Source organism: Ischnura elegans, chromosome 6 (genome assembly GCF_921293095.1).
Source record: "Ischnura elegans chromosome 6, ioIscEleg1.1, whole genome shotgun sequence".
NCBI classification, from domain to species: Eukaryota; Metazoa; Arthropoda; class Insecta; order Odonata; family Coenagrionidae; genus Ischnura; species Ischnura elegans.
The window spans coordinates 46,931,153-46,957,137 of NC_060251.1; the positions used below are offsets into that span (position 1 = coordinate 46,931,153).

Genomic DNA, 25,985 nt, shown 5'->3' on the forward strand with positions numbered 1-25,985 from the left:
TTGGACGAGGGGGATATGTTGGAAAGGAAAATGAGGAGGAGGGAAAACAGGGAAAGAGTTGTAAGATTGAGTCATTTTGGGAAAGAACTGTCGGTAAGAAAGGCAGGTAACATGGAAAAAAATTCTGCGACCTCCATACAGCTATATCTCACCTCGAATCGTGTCTGATGGTGTGGAGATGGAATTCAAGGGATTTAGGTGAAAAGTGCGGAAAACCTGCATTGAAAGATGCTATGCTAATGCGTTAGGCCTTCTTTTTTAATGGTATTTTCTTTGCGATTGGCATATTTTTTAAATTCAGGAATTTAATGTGTACTTTATAACTTCAGGAACTAATTCTAAGGCTTAAATTTTGGCTACAAACCATTCTTTTTTTTTTAGATTTTTATTATTTTCCCGTGAAGAACTATTTTGTTGCAAAGCTATCGAATGCTGGGTACAAAAAAAATCCTTGACTCCCCAATTGGATAGCATAGCATCCTTCAATGCAGGTTTTCCGCACTTTTCACCCAAATCCCTTGAATTCCATCTCCACACCATCAGACACGATTCGAGGTGAAATATTGTTTAATGGACTTAATTGGACTTGGACTAAATGCGAAGATGGAATTCAAGCAATTCGGACTATGTTTCGATCGATAAATAATAAATCCGGATTAATCAAAAGGTCATATTTCTTTGCTATATATTTATGAATATTTTACTGCCACATATCATACATCTATTTGAAAAGCTTCAGGTCGCGTGTGTAAATTTTAATACTCCTAACATTTCAAAATTTTCTTTTATAAAATGCTTTGATAAGTTTTAATTTAATGGGGATATTGAAAAGTTAACCGTAACTACGTCATCGAAGTCGAATTTTTTATGATGCATCAATTCCAATTATGACAAGATTTGTTTATGTGCTTTATTGTGTCGATGAATTGGGATTTTTTAAATAATAATAATAATCTGTTAATGTTCCAGTGGTTTACATTTGCTGTGTTATGTTACGAAAATAGCGTTTAATTTACTTCTTCAATGATAAGACCTAGGCATAAATCAGCCCGCCGATGGAGGGCTGCAAAGAGATTTTAAAATGGAAAATAAGAATTAGAAGGGTACAGGGAAATAATTGTTGGATTGAATCGTCTCGAGAAAGATCTTTCGATAGGAAAGCTGTCTTCAACCCTGCAAAAACTTTATTTCATTTCGTTCCATGTCCGATGATTTGGAGATGGAATTCGAGGAATTGGGTGAAATGATAAGTTTATAAAGGTTTCTGCTCCTAGCATAGGTATATTTCGTGTCTCATTTTTTTAATAATTGACATTATTTTGACTCCAATTAGATACAATTACTTAAAATCTGGCACTTGAAATTATAATTTTTACCTTTTTGTTATTTTCCTATAAATATTTATTTGTTTTTTTATTCTGTGAAGTTTAAAATCTGTTTCTCCAAACTGTGCTAAAAGTGTCATTCAGTCATTCATTTCAACTGTGAAGAATGTGTAACATCAACTTTTGCATGTAAAACTTCCTACTTACTTATTTGAAGGTGTTCATGAATTGGAGATATAAAAATATCTTCACATCCCTACCAACCTACTAATTATAATAATATATTTTCTAATAATATAATAACATATTTTTATTCCACATTATGGTACATGAAATTTTTGCAGCTTAGTTTTTACTAAGTGGAATATAGGCACCACAGTGCTAAGGACCAGTACTTGGGTTGCCACCTCTTAAATCAACAAACTGACAACTGGTTGGTGCGGCCAAAACAAAAAGTATGCCATAACGTATAAGTCAAAGTACGCTTTTCTTTAACGTGTGTTCCTGTGCAAATATTGTGAAGGATTGAAGCATAAAACAAAAATATGAAAGCAAATGCATTAATTACAATTATACATAGAAATGTTCCATACACGGTGCTGAAATCAGATAAATAACTTGCAATGTTAAAATCAGACTATTAACATGGTAATTACTTTAGGTGATGAAAACAATTTTGTAATTAAGTGTACTTGCTCTGTCAAAGTAGGGGTCTACGCTCAAGGTTGTGAGGAAGGGCATCCTGCAGGCTTCGTTGCAGGTAGGGAAGAGAAGAGATTATTGGATAGGTAATTGAGTGGTAGGATGATGCGAGAACAAAGAGTGGAGTTAATTGGAGACAGAGGTGTTGATGAAAAAGGGAAATAACCTGGAAAGCAGTGCGCAAAAAAGCATAATAAATTCCTGCGACAGCTTTATATCACCCGTGTACAAGAGCCTCACAATGAGGAGTTGGAATTCCGGGAATTTAGTTCGAGTGCAGAATAACTTGCATGACATAATGCAATTATGGTGTCATATCGTTAATAATGCTCTGTCGTCATTCATTTTTGCAATTATCCCAATAATTTGACATTGATAAATCCCAATTAATATATGAAATAGCTATTAGACATATCGTTGAATAGTTAATTAAATTATTTTCATTTGACAGCTCATTGTCACATTGAAATACGTTATTAAGAAGGTACCAGTATTAAATCCTGAATCTGTGTAATTTATTTAAAAATGCATCCTATACGTTCTTTTTTGTTTCCATGTGAATTAAATTTATGTATTTAATATATTAAATGAATATTTATTTACTTCAATGGATTGAAATTATTGTATGTGTTTATTTTCCCTACAGGGCCGGAGAAATGAATTTTATAACTGTATTTATTATGCATAGTGAAATGCAACTTTCGGTAAAAACGAAAAAAAATAGTATGAAAATATATCAATCAGCCGCAAATACGTATTCTGTCGCAATTTTTTCTCGTCGTAGGTTTTTCATTGTTTCAATTCTCATAGATCGATTCCATTGGATAAATATAAGTTTTGTACATTTTTTGTTACTATGTAAGCTCCTCTAGGTTTTCTTTTCCGCTCCTATTCTTTTTGACTGGCAATGGTTTTCATAAAAGTATCATAGTCTATCCTCCAGCCTCTACTTTTGTTATCTCAGCCGGAGTACACTCCAGGTATCCTATCAAGGCAATTTTCGAGGAAAATGTATATAGTTTGCGAGGCTTTCTTTTGATAGTTTCAACTCTTAGCAATTGGATCCATCGGATAAACGTATGATTTGTAGGTTGAATGATTACCGCGTAAGTTCCTCTTGGTTATATTTTCTGTTTCTGGACTTTTAGGTGTCAAATAGAATTAATAGGAAAATGAAAAACTGATTGAACACTAAACCACATATTAATTGACACTCTTCTAGTTCAGCAAATGGAATATATCCATCGAATGATTTTATACTGGACTTGCAATTAATTATGAGCTAATCTGAAAATTGAAACACATTGCATTAGGTTTTTAATCTATGAAGTAGGGCTTCAAGTTTATCACATATGTTTCTATTAGTTATTAGTATGGGCGTGAGTCCATTTTATCCTCTGCCGTAGCGTTTTTGCTAGGTTTGCGAAAATGTATATAGTTTGCGAGACTTTCTTTTGATAGTTTCAATTCTTAACGATTAGATCCATCAGATAAACGTATGATTTGTATATTGAATGATTACCCTGTAAGTTCCCCTTGGTTTTATTTTCTGATTCTCTTCTTTCTAACGGGCAGTTTTTTTTCTTTAAAATCTCGTAAACTACCCTCCATCTTCCACTTTCGGTAGCTCGGTCGGAGTATCCTCCACGTATCCTATCGAGGCAATTTTCAAGACCCAGCTCAATCGAACAAGTCTCCATCTTAGGAAATGGTCGGGAGTTAGTTCTCTGGCGAGCGAAGGTCTCATAACACTTTTTGCTTCATTCGCTCAGTCGCCCCATCACGTGTTTTCGGTCAACCTTCGGCCGACCGCGTCAGCCGTCCCTCAGAACTCCTCACGCATTTCTAAGGACGTGACCCTTGTGTGTGTCCCTTTTACTTTCCCACATTTTGAGCGGAAGAGAAATGTCTTCTGGCCTTTCCCCGTGCGTGCTGCGGCTTGGTACGTGATGTTCCATAAACCGAGGCAAAGGTTTTGCTCGGGTGAGGGACCAACCAAGGGATAAGGCTCGTAACGGAAGAGGGGAGGGGTAAGTATGAAGGAACCTAGTACGGAAAGGAGAACGTTTTCATTATATAAAATACCCCAAAACTACGACCAGAGGCGTCTTTTTTATCGACCACCTTAATAAGCGAGGAGGGAGAAGACTGGATACAGAAAAAACGGGGAAATTGAGATGAAAGCCGTTTCTTTACGATAATTTTAAGGGGGTTAACTACCCCAGCGATGAGTGTCGCAGCAGCTCATCAAGGTTTACCTTACATTCTATTTCAATAGCCATAGTGTATTTAAAAGTTTCAAGTGTATTCTTGTAAAAATACATGACTTCCTGAGGTAAGAATTTTGGTCTTCAAAGTAACTGAAATAACTTAGAATATGAATAAAAGGCTACAAAATGCTTGTTGCAATTGGTTAAGCACATATGCTGAAAGCTAACGGATATATTAAAAATTTTCTATGATGTTTTCCCAGGGGTTGCCGGTAAAATATAAATTTTGTTAGACTTCATTTATCGCTAACTTTTAACGTTATCGTTAACTACAGTCCCGGACAAAAAAAATGTTACTACCCACGAACTTTTTCTCCACTCAACTATGGATTGTCAATGCCTCTGAACCACGCCGCCACTGCTGTGATCAACAAATACTCATTGTCAGCGTCTTATTTTTCCTACCGGTCGAGAATGTTTTTTAAACTTATCCGTAGACCTTTTAGCGATTTAGTTTTGGCCTCGCAGGTGGCTGAGAATATCCCTCACCTGCCAAACCGCCAAGGTCGTGGGTTCGAGTACCGCCTGGGTAGGCTCCCCTGGCAGGGTATCGATGCTCGTGTACGTTTGATAGGAAAATGCTATGGAAACCCCGATGTAAAGCCCAAAGAGCTCTGTTTTCGGTAGTGTAGCAATAGAAAAAGCTCTAACTCGCGGAATTAAAATCAAGGGGACTGCATATAGGAGGCCCTGTTCAATCCCATTGAAGGCCGATTCCTGTGCCACTTCGGTTGAATTTTTTGGCTTTCAAAAATTTCCTTGGCGCGGCAATGAGTGGGTAAGCGATCCACTATTTTCGAATATTTTGCATTATAATGCTTTTAACTGCAAGGGATGGCATTGAAAAGGTAATAAATGTGATAGATCACATCATCATGCATAAAAATTTCGGTTGATGCCCCTAATTATAATTTCCCGTGATAATCGGATCAATTTGTCCTACAGAACGTGAGAGGCGAATTTCGTAAACCGATTAAAATTCACCGTGGGTGAGAATACATTTGAAGACTCAATTGAGAATTCTCATTTGTAATATTTGTTACCTTTTTTAAAATACTCATTTCTGAACTAAAGTCGTTTCGCACTGGGAGAAAAGTTAAGAAGAAGCCGTCAGTTGAAGTAAAATATCTGGAATTTGCGAAAAATCATAAACTACCGTGGGAAAAAACATTTAAGGAATATTTGTGCTTGCCTCTTTCTCCCCACCCACAATAGAAATGATAATTATTATTGTTCAAAAAAATAGGTAACCTGAGAATTTAAGTAGGAAGTGGCATGGTAACGCATAATGCTCTGGGTTGCTGAATCAATGCTAATTAATGCCAATATGGTTTAGCAAAATCGACGTATTGAAGTTCGCCAAGCTTCGAAACCTCTTTTTAGATTCCTCTTTGGCAATCTATTGATTGCTTTGCAACCGAAGACCTCTCTCGGGTGACCTCTTCAATAGATCTAACTTTCTTCTTATTTCTAATCTTATTTGAATTGCTTTTTATATTGTTATTAAATCAATATAATAATCGATTGATGGGGATTATCGTGTCCGACGTTTTATAGTTTAAAATATCCCTTCAATTCGCAAAACTATTATGCATATATTCTACATACCATATATGTATGAATGCACCTACGAGTATCAATAGAATATGTTTCTCATTCAATTGTCTTTCAAGTGGCTAAAACATAAACTCACGTAAATAAGTATTTCCCGGACTTCTTCGGTCGATTCGTCGTCGATTCTAGCGACATGATATGTTTGTTCAGAATCATTTATGTGCCTTCAGCTGGCCTTGACTGTTTTGGATATTAATTTTACTCTTAGTGTATTAAGTTCTTTTTGAATTATGATTGTAATTATGATTATTTGTGAAAATATTTTACCCTATTATTAAGTATATTCATTTGGGATGAACTTATGTTATTATTAAAATTAGCCAGTTAAGTAAAGTCATTTCAGCTGATGTTTATGTTTGCGTTGTCAGTGCAATGTGTTTTCTGTGTGGAGAGGAAAGTTGAAAGTACTAAATTGATAGCGTAATCAAGAAACACTTGCAAAAAATAGTAACTTTGTACAAATATTCGATATTTTTATACATTTTTTAAAGAGAAAACGATTCCATATAGACATATTTTTTACCTCATTACGCACCAAAGTACACATACTTTATTTTTCGATCGGGCCTGATTCTTTTTCTCATCACTTTTCTCTTAAAAGACAAATTCCCAGGGATTATAAGGAAGTAGGAAACTTTTCTCATCTTCTCCCTCTTGAGCGAGTACAGAGTTATCTTTGGCTATGATGAACGTTGTGTCTGCAGGCTGTCATATTTTCTAGGAAGATATTTCTTACGTATTACATGCTGAAGTATGCGCTCAACAAAGTTTTCACCAATTTTTACCCTAATCCACCATGTGGGAAAATTGGACACTGTTTTGAAATTACACCACAGACTCAACTGCTTGCATAGTTTTTCTTTAAACTTATTCACAATATTTTTTTAAATAAATAGATAAACTAGTTTAATTATTTAACTAAGAACTAAAATAACTTTGCCAACACACCTAAATCTCGTTACGGGACCTTCATGAAGGTAAATTTGAACCAATTTTAAGCGTGCGTACATTCATTTTTTGTTTTTCAGGGGCCTAGTTTAAATGATTTTCCCCACTGTAGACCGAAATTAGTAAATATTCTACCGGACTCTACGAAAATTCTTCCTGAAGGCCGTCTAAGAGATCAAAAGTGAATTGAGAATTGTTTCTCGGTATATTATTCATCCATATATTGAGGAGTAAATAAATTATATAGCTCAAAAAATCCTTCACTTCAGCCTCATAGATGCTGAAAATCGGCTTTTCAAATGACAACTTTAGGGTGATCGTTCCTCTGGGAAATCCGGAGAATTAAATATATATAAGAATAACCATATTTCCTATTGTGGAGTTTTATGCATCGTCTTGCACATTGGGAAACCTCAGTGCTTTTTGAAGATCCCATTTTCAGCTAATGCTCTAGCATCTGTCTGCATCCGCATTATAATGCTATTTTTCGCTTTAGGGTAAATATTTGAGTACTCTATACAATGATTCAATTGCTTTTTAAAATAAATGTTTTATGATATGCACATTATCAACCAATGTGGAATACTCGTGAAGTACCATGTCTGGGACATCCTAGGATTTTCAGTTCGACATTTACGAGGCCACCTTTTCCTTATTAAGAATCTAAACATTCGTAGAAAAACCAATGTTTAACTGAATTCATTTCATAATTTTTAATTGGGCCATTGTGTTACTGTATTTAGTCTTGTTTTAATTTTATTTATAGCTTTGTTTGTGTTATTCTGCCTGACATTACGTAGGAGGTCTTTGATTGGTCTGTTATATATTGCAATTTATGAGAACATGTGACATAGTTTGTGATCAAATCCAAAGTCATAAAATGACACAATGGCTATTGCACTATAATCTTCACTTTCTATTCATAAATAGCAGGTATAAAATTTCATTTCATTTGATTTTTCATTTTACTCGCCGAGATGTCTTGACTATTTCCATATCTTTTTATCTATCCAAGTATTAGTTAGGAGTTTTGATGAGAAATTCATGAATATAGAGCTGGTACAAATCCCTACTTCGGCTTAGTTTAAATCCGATTTTTAAACGATCTTTTTGACATTTTCCTAAGGAATTCAAGCAATTTAATAAAATGAAATTAACTCTTGCCACTTTATACTTTGCATTGGTGAACCCAAGTACTTTCTTCATCAAAAAATTTCTCCCTTCGAACCGGCACACCCTTCGGTCTTCGAGACATCAGAAAAATCCAATAGCTCAGTGGGCTTTGAGAAAATGATTTCTTCACTTTACCCTCTGCTGCCCCCTTTGACCCAATTCCAGAGCTTACAACAAAGCTCTCGGATATACGTACTTCTTTTGTTTGCGCCGACGACCTCTGTGGATCTCGTTTTCTCCCAGCGAAACAACAGTTGGTGTTAATCACTACGTTGCCCTTTCATCCATTCCATCATTATCACCTAGAACCCGGCGCCATAGTCTCGGAAACAAAAGGCTGGGTAAATAAAATCTCTTAATTTACTGCCGTGGCTTTGTGCGCCTAGCCACGACTAGGGAGAATCCTATCCCTTTCCTTCATGAAGGTGTTGCGATGTTCGCGAAGCCTTGGCCACATCTCCCCATAGTTTTCCCTGTAGTAACCCCATTCTGCTGCTGGTGGTCCCCTGGATTCCACGTTTAATTTTATGCTCATCGCGCTTTCCTCGTCCTGGGTCCCAACCTCGATCGCTCCCCATTAGACTCGTCTCGCGAACGTCGTGGGCAAGATAAGTCACGGGTGCGAACGCGGAAGAGGGGGAATCTCCTTTCTTTTAGTCGTGCTGTTCCACGGCGGTAGGGGGTGCTGCTACATCTACATTCTGCGCCGCCAGCCGCCTTTAGAGACGTGTGGAGGAAGGCGCTAGAAATATCTAAGCTACCCTCACACAGGGATGCCGACTTACACAAAATTTTGGGAGGGCCCAAACCGGGGATCTTGCCCCGGGAAATTTTATAAGAAGTAAGTTTTAAGTTTTTTAAGCATTTTGTAAGAGTCATATTGATCAACATTAGAAGCCTGATAACTCGAATCTCGCTATCTGGACGCTCCGGGGAAAATCTACAAGCCTGTCACATTTTTTCCTCACACCCATAACGAATTTTTGAGCGGGCTCGGGCCCCCTCAGGCCCCATGGAGTCGGCGCCACTGCCTTCACGAGTGTGCCGTAGCGAGGTTTAGGTGTGTTGGTAGAGCGATCTTAATTCTTACCTACATAAATAAGCTTGTTTACCTATTAATTTTAATTTTTTATTTTAATGAAGCTCAAAGAATAACAACATTTTCTTTTCCGAACCGTTACCCACTTTTCAAACTATTTGTGGGGAATAATCGATGGTTTTAACCATTTTACATTAAGATCGATGACGTCACCAAAGAATTTTAATTAGTTAATCGCTATTCCTTGTCCTTTTGCGTGGGCACCGTGTAGTTCCTTGCTGTTTGGACCATTGTGAGCAATACCATCCCTAAAGGAAAGGTTCTTTGTCACTTATCTTTCTCATCTATCTATTGCATTCTTGTAATGAATTGCGCTTTAGGATCATAGTGAACGACGCCATTATTGCCCATCGTTACTCAAGGAAAAAAGAAATACCTTCTCCTATTCGTTCATAAAAGAATTCTCTCTTACTTCTTTTATTTATGTCGGACCTGGAAATATTGTTCGGTTCAAAGATGATGTTATTCGCGTCACCCTGAAAGATATGCTCTTAAATTCTTACTCTAGCGATAAAAGCATTGGGTGTGGCTTGGACTTTTGATCTTTACTATGGCCATCTAATTTAGTTGTTATTCTTGGTAACGTAGCTTAGTGGGTAGGGTCTTACGCTTCTGTTTCGAGTAACAGGTTCAAATTCCGAGTGAATTCGTGGTATACCGGTATAACAATCCTTACTGGTCCAAGTTTACTTGGTGAAAGAACTGATAAATCTTACCTGAATGTGTGAAGTTCACAGCCCTGTGTCTTAGTCTGAGGTGCGCTGTACCCGCGCCATTGGTGTTGATGTTAGCAGTGATTATTATACGATATTATTTCCTTTTGAACACTGTTACAGTCAGTTTGGTATCATAAAAATGCATCGGGAGAGGACGTGCGCCTTTGATGGTGTTTGTATGCACCGATTTTTGGTGGCAAATATTTGGCCTATTTAATCCATTTTTCATGTGTAGCTATTATCAATAAATTGGTTGAATTCATACTAGAAAATAGGTGAAAATGCCATAGGTACTGTGATTTTCTGAATTGGGATCGAGTACTTGATGATTTAACGTCCCTATTTTACGAATAGATTTCTTCTGGAAAGATTATCACTTTATGTGTGGATAGTATCTTTTGTTTGGCCGAGAGATGAATGGAAGATGAGGATTGACGATTGGAGTTAGCGTATGATAATGGGTAAAGTGGGGGGAAGAGATTTTTGATGTCTTCATCGTGGATGGAGGAAAGAGCTTAAAGAGCGGACGTAGGAGTGAAGGGAAGTAAGAAAGGGTAGGAAAGAGAGTACAAGGACTTATTCTTCCCTCTTGTATTAAGAGATTGACGTATTTAAGGACCTGACGGTGCCGAAGAACGATGGAGATTACGTCAATTGAAGCGGGGCTCGGGTATGGATTTTTTTTTCGTGAAGCACCGATCTGTCGATATCTTTTGTTCTGCGACGTCGCGATAAAAAAACAAGGATTAGTGTTCTCCTTCTTTTCATGAAGATTTTGTATGAAAGAACGGAAAGATTAGTTCTTGCGCTGAGATTTAAGATATTAATTCAATTTTTTTGTTTCACGGTAAATCCTCGTAAATCTTGCAAAAACTAATCAAATTTTTGAAGAGTTTGACCCGAAACGGAAATTAGTTTACTTTTTCGACGAAGATAATTCATTTCTTCGTATAGTAGGCTAAGATGAGATTATTTTTTAGTCTTGTATGGAATGGGAGTTTTTTTTCGATTCTATTGTCTCGAATTGCATGCTTTAAAGTATTTAAGGAAGGCTTAACCTTAGCATACTAGTAGAATGAAATATTTTTCGATTCGTAAGTTACATCTTTATTAATTAATTATTTTGTCTTGTATGCATGGGAATATTTTCTCCCGATAAATATCTTTAATCATATTATCATGGGTTGGTAATAATAATTTTACTTGCCAAATTCTAAGTTTATTAATTATACTTTCCATTATAAAACGTTAAACCGATTCGTTTAACATTTTCTCTGCCTCATATTAGCTTATAAATAACTAATATAAAAGAATCCTTTTCCTCAAAATCAGTGAAATATAAAGTTATTCATTTTAAAATTAATGTCTTTCCTTAATCAATGATGCGCTTACGAAAAACCGCTATTCAATGTTTTTTGACGGTCAAATACAAGTGCTAAATGAGGGCTACATTTGATAGGCGAAAGCTGAATTTTATTTGCTCAATTAAAATTATTCGGACCCATTAGTCGATTGAAGAGTTACAAGTAGTCACACTTACATGGCTAACGGCATTTAAATAACTGCTCAGTTATATTTTAAAGTATAACCTTGTGCTGTATTCCGCTTTGTCAATGTATCTAAGTTTCCACAGATTAAAAAAATTTGGATAGTAATTTATGATTGCCTAAATTATGAGATTTACAGCCGAAATGCTGAAATTGTATTTGTTGAGAAGACCTTACCCTACCATTCAAGCAGGATAGTAATTTATGCTTCGGTGTGAGGGCAGAAAGGAGTTTATTGCCGGCAAAAATTATGTTCTAAATGAATAATGCTTGGGAATGAGTTTTATTCCCCTCAACGAACATATTAGTGAACACTATGTTTTATCAAATAGCTTATGCTAGGTCTGTAAATTCTTTCCTTTTCGTATGATTGGAATACGCATCTAGATTGTAGTGCATTCAAAGCCGCAGTAATTCAGTCACTTTCATGCTGCAGGTATTTCATATGCCGCCATAATATCCATGCTTTTATTTCGGATGATTTCTTAAAGCACTTACGCAAATAATTGTTTTTAACTCCCCGCACTACATAAGATATAAATATTTTTACATTTTTTTCTTATTTTGACCAACTTAAAGGGATAGAGACTGGTGACAAGTCTTTCCATCGTTGTATGCGATACTATGTATACGGCGAAAACTAATCACCCTAAAAACCTATTATATTTTGTCAAATTCAGCGTCGCGATATGATTTTATCCCATTGGAAGATTGGAAAAAAAAACATATTCCATTGATAATTTGTATTTATCAATGAAAATAAGCATATTTTGGGATTTTATCAGTGCATATTTTGAAAATCGGGATCTAAGATGTATTCTCCCGCCAAGCTCTATGACTACCATCCCCTGTTTTCATCAATTGTATGAAAATTGTATGGATAGGAGTGTCGTTCCCTATTTTTCATGGAATAGCAATTAAATGTGATTCTTCATTGCAGTCTATTTCCTTTACACATGTTTCGATCATTTAGTGGATGATGGCGTTTTTTGAAGTTTCCGCAAATATGAGCAGAGGTTATAAAAATGACCTGAAGAGGAGTCAACTTCCGATGTGTCAGAATCTCTGACACATTGATCCATTTCTCGCTGAGCCTTTCATGGAGCGACCAGTTATCTCATTACTGTCGCGGTATACTGAATCCGTTGGAAAAACTTGTCAGTTAGGAATGCATGAGATGACTGATTGCGTGTCAAAATATCAAACCCCTATCGAAAATAGAGTATAAGTTCAGGTTGCTGAGAGCCAATTCATCATATGCTCAACTGGCGTCAATAGTGTGATTATTGCTTTAATCATGACTGGCAGATTATACATGTTTCCGGGGTAAGTATTCCAATCCCAAATGTAATGCGGGCATACGTAAAAAAGTACAGACTGATTCAATATGTTACGGCATTTTGGTAGGTGATTATATTATAGGGAAATGCGGACTGATTTCAGTGGTATAAAATTTTCAAAAAATGGATTTATGTATCTGCATTTTATCCAATACCTATAGATCCTAATACAATTCAGGGTATTGCTTTCGGATGAGCTTCCTCTTAAATTACTGTAGTCGGTTTTCTTCTTGCTGTAGATTAGCGGCAAATGAGGGAATATTTTTTTGTACCTTGAATGTGTTAAATTGGTAGATGACTAAGTGATAAATTCCGGGGGAAAACTCCATCCTCACATGTTGAACATAGATTTCGTATTGGTAAACTAGTTTTGGTAAATACGTAGGAGAGTTTCCATGATAAAAAAATCCCTTCTATATTTTAAATTGAAAGGTAAATTTGCCCTATGCCTTGCCCTATATTGCATACCCTAATTTAAATAAAAATGTGTTGGATGAAAAAAAATAATGGTGAGGTTTGTGTGTAATCTTCAAAACCATCATCAGCAGAGAAATTTTTACTTAAAATAATATATTTTTCAATTTTCAACGTTCAATGCATGTAAAGTCCTCCTTATAGCATAAGAGAACGCTATCTAATATGTTTTTTTTAAATGACATACGCGCAAGGCGTGAATAATATAGCGCTTGCTTTGAATGGTGCAGTCACGGCAAATCTCCTTAATATGACCCAACCACCCACACACACGTTCCCGCGCGCGATGCCATACCGCCACGAATGAAGTCCCGTTTCCGCAAGCGATGGCATTCGCTCTTTTTTTCTTCCTATTTCTTTTTTTTTCATTTTTTCCGGTAACGGGATAAGGAGAGCGTTGAGCGGGAATCGATATTTCTTCTTTCTCTGCCTCTCCTTCAACCGCGCGCAAAGTGATGGTCCCTGAATAGGACGAGTACAGTGGAAGGGGTAATACAAAGGAGAAAATCGTCATGGGAGTGGGAAGGCCAAACCGAAAGAAGCTCCGTGACGTCGGCAGGGCATTAAGGCCCTATATGTGAGTGGTGAGGGAGGTCGTGTGAGACTGGCGGTGGAAAAAGAGTGGAATAGTGGAATGATCGACACATTTAGGTAGAGTGTAAAAACGAATCGTTAGGTAGCATGGTTGGGAGCTGTGATTTACCGTCTCAGAACCCCTTGCTTTTTGATTTTATTCGCTCTGACGAATTCTTGTATGATGAGGGGGCTCTTGCCTTGAATTTTGATGATCTAAATTAATTGATGCATGTGTGTGATGATCTAAATTCATTGATGCATTACAAATGTGATGTATCTCGATATCAAGTGATGAATGCTTTACGGCCATGCAGATTTTGAATTTATATGAATTCCTATAGGCCTTTGTGGGTAGAGGTCAAGTCAAGGGATTAGTTAGGGAGCATGGCCAAGAGCTGAGACTTAGCGTCTCAGAACCTCTTTTTTTTTGTAATTTTATTCACTACGGTGAATGCTCGAATGGCAAATGAATTTTGTGCCTTCAATTTTTATCGTCTCAATTCCGCTTAGCTTGTAATTGTATTCACTAAGGCGAATGCTTGCACGATGAGTGAGTTCTGACGTTGAATTTTGATGGTCTAAATTGATTGATGAGAGTATTGTACTGTACTTTAATATCAAATGATGAATGTTCTTCGGCCATAGCTTACTACCTAAGTAATCGATTTGAAATATGAGCGGCATAGAAATGAGTTCCTCTGTGATTAAAAAACGGATTGTGAGGAGCAATGACTGTAATTCTAAAAATTCATGTCCTTTTACTGTCAACTTCTTGTTAGTTTTGAGTGTATATTGTAAAATGGGGAATTTCACCGGCCTGGGCAGCAGTAGGATAGGGTCCTCACCTCCTAAGCCGAAGTCCGAGGGATCCAGTCCCGCCTGGGTGGGGGGCCCTTATTCATAGCATGGCTGTTTGTGTTTTTGTGCATTGCTTGTGTTGGTACCCTTAAAGTAAAGGCATTCATGTGCTCTTTATTGAGTAACTGATGATAAATAAATAACTTTTCAACGTCAAAATTTAGTCCAATCACTAAATTAATGTATTTTATCGAAGTTGTTGATATCAATAGTAGTATTTTGGTGAAGAAGCTAGTAGAAGTGACCGTGCGTCTTGGTAGGTATGTCTCCGCATTTGTGTCTCGATATCTAAGGTATTAGCCTGTTTGACTAGTGTTTTCTTGCCTTTGTGCTCATTCATTTACTTGGTTCCATTTAAGTGATGGGCGTCAAAACTTTGTCAGCATTAACAACCTTTCATAAGCCATGTATGGTTTTCACCGCTTTTCAACAGTTTCCTAAGAGTTTATCGATAAAAGCCAATGTATTCTGTTGCTTGACGTCATTATTTCAATAAGAAAGAACAAGTTTGTTATTTCCAGATTTTTATGTGGCTTATACTTTTGTCCTTTGCAGTTTATTATCAGAAATGCTTAAATATATATGGAATCATCCATTCAGCAATGATTGGACGAATACATTACAAATTCTTCTCACGTATTTTCCCCCAGATGTTATGGTAGATATTACTCGCCTTTGCGTTGTACCCATTGAAGTATATGGATGAGCTTTGCCTGCGTCAGAGAGAATCAGCGAGCAATTTTTGTTCCCTTTGGGGACCAAGGAGTCTCTAAGCTTCACAACGGATAGCTTGGTCCAAGGTTAAAGGGTTGCTCGCATATGCAACTGCCATATCGTTCTTGCATCGCCGCCACTTTTCGGTCTTACGTAAGATTGAGATGCTAGTCATACCCAGGACACGTGTTCAATGTCTATGCTGGCAGCAGCAAAACCTCTTTGCTAGCTTATAGCGAGAATAACGTGGAATCGGAAGGATGTTGAGTCGCGAACGCAGCTATGAATACGAATCGTGCAAGTCTTGAGGAAGAAAGAGCTCAGTGCTTGTGATTTTAAGTGTTAGGATTATAAGTACTGTGAAATAATGGATCCTATGAGAGTTTCTAAAATTAATTTATCACTAAGCTGTAAAAAAGTGCCTACATACTTTTGTCGTCCATTTTTTCTTTTTTTTACAAATCGAGGCTATGATAAAATAGATTAGAATAAAACTTTATCGTCTATGGACGAATTTTTTCTACTAATACCATACAACCAAGTGCATATATGCGAGTAAAATAATATATTAAAGTCAATCGTATTCGAGCTCGATTGCAGATTCTTAAAGCATTTGCATTATTCTGAACAATAAATACAATCCTTCTATGAGGTTTGGAGTACTTATTTAATGTAGACCCTTCTTGGTAAAATAGATACAAAAAAGTATTTAAAAAATAGTGAACGGGATTTTTTATATCGGTCAGGATATTATTCCACAACCTGGTCACGGCAACGACCGGAAAGAATTTTATTAAGTAGTAGTCTTGGGTAGGGCAGGAATCAAATAATGGAATAATGGGGAGTAATTCGTTTGGTGACATTTACCATGTTTTCCGTAGGAGGAAAGAATTGCTTAAGATAATCTGAGTTGTGATTTTGGGAAAAGGCAGTACATAATTGAACCGAGCATTGATTTTTTTTCTGCCTGTGGCCTTCAGCCATGTAAGCTTGGTAAAATAGGGAGATATTTAGTAATCTTACTTGAAGTTAAAAATAAACCTTACACACATATTTATTAGATGTTCTGTCTTAACATTAAGCTCTTCAGTGATATTGTGGTACACAAGACAAGGATAGTATAGATACCACATGATATTCCTTGAATTTTATTTTCACATTGCTCACCCTTGAGGTAGAGTTTAAGGTATGCGTCAGTAAGTGAGCCACCTTATTTAAAACAATATGGATTGCCCTATCGTTTCTAATTTTATCATGAGGTCCTATTTGAACGCGAATTTATTCAGGCAAGTTATACGATTCCGGAATAAAAATTGAAATTAGGCGTTTGTAGATCGAATTGACGTTGTAGTTAATTAATACACCTTTTAAATTATTTTGTGAATTCAATTTTAATTTAATGAAATCAAATGTATGATCTGATGGTCAGTAATTTAAGCCTCTCTTATCGCATCTATTTAACGCTGGTTAATTGCGTTTTAAAAAGATTACTCTTAACTTGAACTAAAATTTTACCCTAAATATCTTTCATGGCTTAAGTTCAGAAACTTCGGAAATGTCAGATATTTTTGTTCAAATTTTATTTCGAAAAAGTGATGCCTGATGAAGCTTATTAATCGAAGCTGTAGGAATGGAATAGAAGTTAATGGCTGAAAATGTTTTGAAATCCACAATTAAGTCACGGCGATCAGTTTTGCACATAGTAGTAATTATTGTTACATCAAAATCAGTTTCGGAACTTGTCGATTGTGAGCATCGACTATGACATTGCTCCCTTGAAATAGGCACTTTTTGCAAAGAGCATTGCGCATAACGTTGAAAAACGCAACATGATTATAGTTAAGTGACTAAAACATTATTTGTGGAGTATTGGATCCCGCATTTTTAACCAATGAATAATAACATTTGTTAGATACAATGTATGTATTTATAGAATTCATGTATTGCATGTCATTCCATGAAATATTATATAATTAAAAAAAAATATTGGTAAAAAATTTTCTTATGATTCCAATATTTGAAAATCTCAAAATAGTATCTCAGGGAGTGTTATGTCAGAAGAACAGGAAAAAAATGCATATTTAAATAGATACAGTGCTTTTAAAAATTATTTGTGCAAAGATAAAGGTTTGTCAATCAGTAAAGAAAGAGTCAGAGCCATAAAAAATTTCATTATGTGATATCATAACGTTGGGAAAAAATTTTTTGTAATTAAAATGTCTCCCAATATCAATCTCTCTTAGCGTCAACATTTTTCAAGAGTTACAGAATTACTATAGCGCGAATGCTACCTGAATCGTGAGCGTAATGAAGTCGACACAACCATCCAGCACCACCAATTTCCCTTTCATCCCTTCTCCTTTAGCCAGGGGATGACGTAACTTTCTCGGCCAGCTCCCGAATAGGAGAATTCGCCCTCACATTGAGCGGAAGGACGGTTGTAAACCTGTCTGCGAACTTTCCCTCCTCTTCCTCCTCCCCTTCGACCCACGATGAGCCCGTCGCCGCCACCCTGTGGTACCACCCAACTATCGGAAAAGAGGTAGGGGCCGCCAGCGATTGGCACCAATCGTTATTTCAAATGAAGGCATACGATTGGGCGTAAGGATAGGAGGGGTTTAACTCCATGTTTCTAGTGCGGCACAATTTTTCACGTGAGTTTTAGGTCCGCAGCTCCATTTTCGTCGTGTGGCGATTTGTGGTTTGTTCCTTTCGCCAGCAACGGAAACGTAATTATTTCGTAAATATTTTTTTTATTAACTGTAAAATATGCTATCCTTTACATTAAAACCTACTCCATTTGATCAGAGGTTTTGTAACTAGTGCTTTAATTTTGTATTCCTCAATAGTTAGGATCTATTTTCACTAGTAAAAACTCTTTAATTTTATCGAAAGAATTTAAAGAACTTTCGTAAGTTCATGAAAGTACTTAAGACCATGTGTGACAGCTCTGGGTGGTTTTTAAGATTTCAAATGAACTAAAAAAGAGTTCATACTCTCACGTCGACAAGGTCCAAAGTACCTAATATTTGTTAGTCATGCAGACTCACGGACTTAGAATAATCAGGACTGGGCACTTAAAGCTTCATCTGTCGTCGCTATTGTCGCTTACGAGAAATTATTCTAATAGATGGCAGCACTGTAGCTCGCCTGAAACATCTAGGGAGTTTTAGGGTGATTGTACGGGAGTGATCTTTTTTCAGCAAACTTTCGCATATAGAAGCTATTTAAGAACGATCAATTTTCTTGGGATACTAAGTGCGATGTATAAGGAAATTTTTCTCGATGAAGTTTTTTGACTCTTTCGAGGGTAAGGACGAATTCCTTGCAGTAGAATTGACTTCGTTGACATTTCCATATCTATCCCTTAAGATTTTCAGCCTCAAACTTTTCGACCACAACAGAGTGGAAATGTTTATTGGAAGCCGCTATTCCTGTTGAAATAGGGCACTTTAAGCTAGTATATTAGATATGGTCTTATCACTTTATCCTGTTCCTTCCGCCTCGATTAGTAAAACAACTATGACGTGCAATTATTTCCAGTCTAGCATTCACTTTCGTAGCATCACATATGCTATGAAACGGAGTTACCTGTTCACTACTTAGAAGCTGAATTTCACTGATAAACTTTTGAGATAAGTATTAACTGTTTATCCATGCAGTTTTTACAGTTCACTATTTTACATTGTTGATTGACCTAATGAAATCCTAGCAGATGATATTTAATGATACACTAAATGCGAAGTTCGGGGGTCTACACTTAGGTTTTTCCACATTTCTATCGCAGGAAAGAAATAAAGTGTGTTGATAATGCTATTCAGGGCTTGATTCGATATTTAAAGGATTTAAATTTGTTGTTTAGAACCTCTTTTATAACATACATTGATAAAATACTATCACCTCTAGTCTGGGACTGTTTCATAGCATGATACAATCTCCTTGAATCGGAATTACGAGCTTATAACTCAGGAAGTTAAATTCCACTGATGAGCTGTTGCGATAAGTATTAGCTATTATCCCATTCTGTAGAGTTTGTGCTTGATTGACGCCGTTGAATGATCTGTTTGAAGCCTAGCGGACGGAATGCAATGAGGTAGAGAATGTCATGTTTGGGGGCTTATTTCATGGTTCTCCACGCATTTATTTCATAGAACAAAGATTTTTAATTGTGAAAATAAGTTTCAGTGCTTAAGTCAGTATTTAAAAGATATAAATTCATATTGAGAGCCTTTTCCGTTAAGTCCTAACAAGATTAATGAATAGGAGCACACGGACGAGCTTTGGTGCTGCCATCTATGTTTGAAACCATCGCCGGGCGACATTAAGGACGACATTGCTTGGCATTACCAGGGTTCGGGAGTTGCACTGGGCTGTGCAGACTACGCCAGTGGTAGATCTATGGGGGGAGCTAAAGGGGATATAGGGACCCGCAATACTGCTAGGAGGTAACCCCCTATTTAGCCCCCTACCCCCTTGTCCCTGTCCTGGATCCGTCACTGAACTACACCAATATCAAGCACGAGTTACTGAAACAAATGTGTCGTTATCATTCATATGTCTGAAGTCTTAATGGCTCAGTAGAGCACAATATTTTTAAGACTCATGCGTTATAAATATTCGGAAGGCATCGCAATAGTGGGTTTATAAATCTATTGCTCGATTTTGTAGTTTTTCATTTAATAGACCGTTAATTAAATTGCCTTTGTCACTCATATGTTTTACATACACTTGCTTTATGAGCACATTCTTTCAATTTTGACGTCATTTCCACGCAAATTATGAAGATCGCTAAAGTCATTCACATTGTTTTCTCAGAAATATTCGCGCACAGTTTTCACAAATCAGTATTCGACTGTAAATGCACAATGCTTTACGCTTCAATTAGTTTTTACCCTGTCTGTTGATGTAGCTAAAATTCCGAAGGCTTGCTTTCTCTACATTTGAAAATGTTTCATTATCTTTACGCCGAAAGTCATCACAGCAAAATTCATTCTTACTTTTCTTTATCGCTGCGTTTACGCATCCTCAACTGTATACACTGTTTGTTTTTAATAGGTCTCGTAGAAAGCAGTAAGATTGCATAACCGTTGGAGGAGAATAAATCTATCATTCACCGACCAGTACTCGAAATGGAGGTTTTTGTATGCGAATTTAGTACATTGCATAGTACATATAATTAAATGCCCTAAGATTAGAATTCTATTAATAATTTCCTCCAATCCGGTAATAATTTTTATTTAAATTAATTTCCGGTAATTCCAGTCAATTCACCATTTATATTTTTAAAAGCCATCTCTTCGTTCGACTATTTATCAGCTTGGACTTTCGATGAGATTTCTTGTCAGGACAGGCTACTATGCGATGCATTGTGGAATGAACGATTCATTTATGGAATATCTCTATACACGTCGCTTTGAACTAAATTTCTTCTACGACTTCTCTGCTTCAAGACTCAACATCAAAAGTTAATGACTGGAGGCGAATCTTCCATGCATACGACTTCGTGTTTAACTTCATGGTATGTTCATTCGTGGAAGCCTTTGGAGATTTACCACCAGCATTAAAAAGACTCTTTTCCATCTATTATGCACGTGTACTCCCTAAGGAATTAATGTACCGTATCAAGGATGCATTCATTAGAAGGAAATCGATCACTCCGATCGATTCCTTCGCGAGCTCTCTTAACACGCTCAGTCAGCGGTTCAGCTTTTTATCACTCTCGTTCATCGTGACCTGTATTCGCTCTTTATATTGTTCAAAAATTTTATAAGCAATGAAACACTTATGAAATGAAAAGTATTCCTCAACTATCTGGATATTTCAAGTGTGAATTATATAAGCGGGGTAATGGCTTAGCGCAGTGATGAATGCCTACGTGAGTGTAAATAAAAACCCTTTGATTGGGCAAGGGATCATGCTGTGTACCCACTATTGCTATACATATATATGTTCTCATCGAATTTCTTGTGTTTGTGCATTGTTACACCTTTTTTAAATAATTCATAGCATAATAATCGCTAATGCATCCTCGAATATTTTCCTACTTCAAGCAAAACTTAAATAAGTCCATTAATAAATAAGCTAAGCGAGAAAATTTCACTTTGAGCGTGTCAGTAGGATCCTCCAAGGATTGTAGTGAATATTTTATCGCATAAAAAACGATTGTTCATACTTGGATATGTAGCTACTTCAAGAAAAACTTAAATAGGCCCAGTAATAAATAAGCTAGGCGAGAAAATTCCACTTTGACTGCGTGTTTAGGATTCTCCAGGGGATGTAGACGTCTCCGACCGTTGATCTCATCAAATTTCCTTTGTTTTTTTATTTCTTTCCGGCGCCTCTTCCGTTCATTTTATTTTATCAGTTTATCGGGCGGGATATAAAGGCAAAAGGGGTTGCGCGGAAGAGAGAACCCGTTAACTCGGCAGCAATCAAACTTGTGACCCCGATTTTTGGCTTTGGAGAGCCCTCTTGGTGGTGCAGTGTAGAGAGCTCAAAAGAAGGACTTGAGGAGAGAAGTGTGCTGATGTGGGGCAGGGTGAAGCATCCACACATTTTATCTCTTATAAAGTTACCGCGTCCCACATCCACGAGCCATGTAACGCGAGCCCCGTGACTATAAGACCTTCGTTGAACCCGCGCGCTTTTGTAATAAAAAGCGGGATCATTTTTCTCCCCTGTCTTTTCCCCTGCTCCATCGATGCATCTTGATTGCCAGCCTCTGATGCGATATAATCAGACACCGCACATCTCTCTTGATGTTGAGGATTTTTTTCCGACGGAGCAGAAATTAATAGAAATAATTACTTCCCCATTCATCATCTCGCTTACTAGAGCGTTCTTATGAATCGTTGGCGATAACATCGCCTGAAAATATTTGATAATGATAGGTGAAATTGGATGCTAGGCCCTGATGTCACATATTTTTTTATTGTAAAGCCCATTTTTATTAATAACTCGGTACTTGCTGTCGGAAAAAATCTTTAACAGAAATACATTATCAATATTTTAACCACTATGTTGTGAACAATTTAAAATATTTGAATGTTGCAAAATAAATTAAGAATCAGAATTTATTTTGGCTAAATCTCATAATTTTATAAATTACACAAAAATTTGTTAATATACAAAATGATTTCGTTGTAATTGGAGAATTTTTTCATGAAATTTAATAATATTTATTTCCTTTAACATTTTACTTGCTATTCAGTTAGAGGAATAGTCTCAGGTTTTATCTTTCAACTAAAACTGCAATTATGTCTTGTTTCTGACAAACATTATACGAGGTTACGCGTTTTGATTGCGGAGTAGAGGTTTGGTAGCCATCAGAACGATCTATGCTTGCATTTAGTATGCATACTGTTTTCGGTTTCGAAGGGAAAGAGCACGTTTATAATGGGATTATTAGTCCCAGTTTTGTAGGTCGGTAGAAAAACCACGCCACGTGCCAAGGAAGACAAGAAAATGTAAGGAACCACAAATGCGGAAAGTGTGCTAATTTCAGGGCATTAGGAGGAATTTGCAAAATGGAATGGTCGGATAAATGCACATTTATTATAATTAGGTGGGCTATGAAACTTTTGGTTTGGCTTGGGAAATAGATAACAGTGGCTATTACGAGCTTCTTATAATGTTGACATTCATGCCAAAGTTATATGTATACAAATAAAGTAGGTAATTTATCGCTGTATATTGCAGAATCTGAATGGAACCTGAAGCCATAGTAATAAAAATCCTGCCTTTTTCTTGCAATATGAATATTATTTATCATACTTTCGAAACACCTTTAGGAAATTTATCAGTCTGAAAAGGACCCAACTGGAAAGGTATAATGTTTTTGCTATGACCAAGTGAAGTCGGACGCTGTCTTATATTGTTTTTCATTATGTTAAGTCTTTAATATGAGATAAAATCCTCCTTTAATATTGTCCATGCTGCACAGATTTTCCCCCTCTCATTTAGCGTCCTTGTTACCGACTCGAATTTTGCTTGAAAGAGCTGCCTGGTCTTGCAGGTTTAAATCTTCACCGACGCTGTCTTTGAGTGACAATTTCCCGCAGGCTGTTTCCATGGGCGAATCGCATGGTTTTAGCTAAGCTTCTCTTCACTTGGAATAAAAGGATATAAAGGTTCAACGCGGAGAGGACACCTGCTCAAGTAAAGATGCGGTTTGATTTTCCGAGTCACGCCTCGGAGACATGTCCTATCGCCTCGTATCGCTAAGGTAAGGTAAGGTATGGTAGGAAAGACTTGTGTCGGAGAGAGAGAAGAAAAAGGACTTCCACTTCCTTGTTCTACGTTTCATTTTTTACTTTTATTTGTCCCAGCCCAGTGTAAAACGTGGGAAAAGGCAGCCTGTAAAGAGACGTTAAAGTGCAAACGTGGCATGTATCCCGTCTTTGGTTTTTTATGCCTTTTTTGTCGTGGAGGAAGAGCATGTTGGAAGAAGCATGCAAGAGAGAGGCGAAGACTTTGTGGATGAAGATGATCGAGATCAGGTATTAATCCCTTAATAATTACAGTTCGAAAAAATGCGCTTTTTTGTGCTAAATGTGATGTTAAATACTTTTGACAGACACTTGCCCTACATTATATTCGAATGCACATTCTACTGTTATTTGTTCTACTGTTATCTGTGGTTTCTATTCTTTGAATCTGAATGTTAGACATGAAAACTTGCAGTCGTTATGTTTTTCAATGAGATTTCTTCTCTTAACTTTAAGAAGGATTATATGCTTTTTACGATCGTGATATTAATATTTTAATATCGAGAACAATAATGTCACCCATGTACTATTTCGTAAGCATTAGGTATCGTAAGACAAACTCTTCATTTAATTACATTTTTGTTTTTGTGCCCAAGAAGACGTTTAGTAAAACATGATAGAAATAATCAAGGAAATTTAAAATTTTGCTATAATCTACAATTTGCTTAGTTAATCAATTTGAATTTTTTATTTCTCATTTAATTGAAATTTGACCACTTCTCTCGTATTTTTTCCTGGTGCGGTTCTATCGCTACAAATAACATAATTCTTTATCATCGCCATGTAATGCATCCTCATGCTATAAGACTACAATCTCTGGAACATATCTTGGAGAATATATCGAATTATACAGAGGTCAGATTAGGATTACTATTCCATGATTTTTAAGTAATCGCGGGAGGTAGCATTTTAAATCTGGTGACTTTTTTCGACTCTTTGGATTTAGATTTAAAGTTCTTTTAAAATAAATCCTTAATTTCTCTTTTAACTCGTAAATTTTCCTATTATTTCCATTGTACTATGTATTTAATTTGTATATACGGAAACTTTGTAATACTCCAGGAATTGATTTTGGCTAAAATTCACGCATATAATTCATTTGACGGATAGAATGCCCATATTTATGGCTTAATTGACATGAACTCATCTCATACATATACAAGTTTATAATGACTAAACGTACTTGTCACCTTTACTTGAGTATGTTTTATGCGAGTTTTTTCAACTAAATTTTAATTTCACTTACCCAATGCATGGTACCGAATTAATGCGTAGGATCTTAATGAATTTCACGTAATATCGAGTAAAAAAATACGGATTGGGCGCGACCTATTTTAGAGGTATGTGTTTCGAGTTTATGTGGTGAATATATACGCCTGCTTATACCCTCCATTTGTATTTCTATAATTTATGGAACCGATTATCGTTTTTGAGTTTTTTTTTTGCAAATAAGAGCGTCGCAAACATTTCTGCTGGATCAGCGCCGGTATCCTATTATGCAATGAATAGGTCCTCTGAGCAAGTAGGTCAACGCCAGCTACCATCACAGATGTGACATGAATGGGCTTTTATAGAAACGATATCTTGCGGCAAAGTTTGGAGAGCCAAATGATACCATTTCGAGTGGAATTGGAATCTTCGAACCGTGAGAAGTGTGTATCATTTCAACATGAGGGTTTTGGTTGAACTGCTATGAGTTTTATATTGGGGAAGTCACAAATTCTAAATGCTCCTCAGTCAAAAGTGGCTTAAATATGTTCATATGTTTACGAAAAATACCTGAAATAGGTAATAAACTTTACAGGATTTTTTTATCAATTTAAATCCTAAAGAGACCCCGAAAAAATAATAATCAACAATAAAAAAATGAGCATGAAATTCCATTGGAAAAGAGGACATGTAAATTTCTTAATTCCATGAGGAAACTGTTCGTCAAATTGTGGAATTTATAGCTGAAAATATTTCTTTTAACTTTTTTCAAATTGTTTCATTTGTTTTACAATTTTATTTCTGCTCTCTCTTCAGTATCTTCATCCTTATTAGTGCTGCTCCAAAGCACACGGACGCCACTTTGCTTTAACTTTTATTATCCCCATGAGCCGATTTTAAGGCGATATTCGAATGAACGCACTGCTTCGTGCAATAGTCACCCTCCATATTCAGCAGCGCAAAAGATGGAAATGCCTAATAGAGCAATCCTATGAATGTAAAAATCCGATTTGTTGGATACTGCGTAATTAATGCACCCGGCGTATACTGTATATTTAGGCAGATGATTACAGCTAAGATTGTTAGTGAACAATAAACCAGGAATTCGTTAGAAATGAGTGTATTTCCAATTTACAATACATTGTTAATTCCT

General features: G+C 36.5%; 1 protein-coding gene across 4 annotated transcripts in view; it reads left to right on the plus strand.

The window, feature by feature from the left end:
- Positions 1–25,985, plus strand: part of LOC124160610 (glutamate receptor ionotropic, kainate 2) — a 1,073,818-nt gene that overhangs the window by 352,970 nt on the left and 694,863 nt on the right. The gene's annotated exons all lie outside the window — the stretch shown is intronic.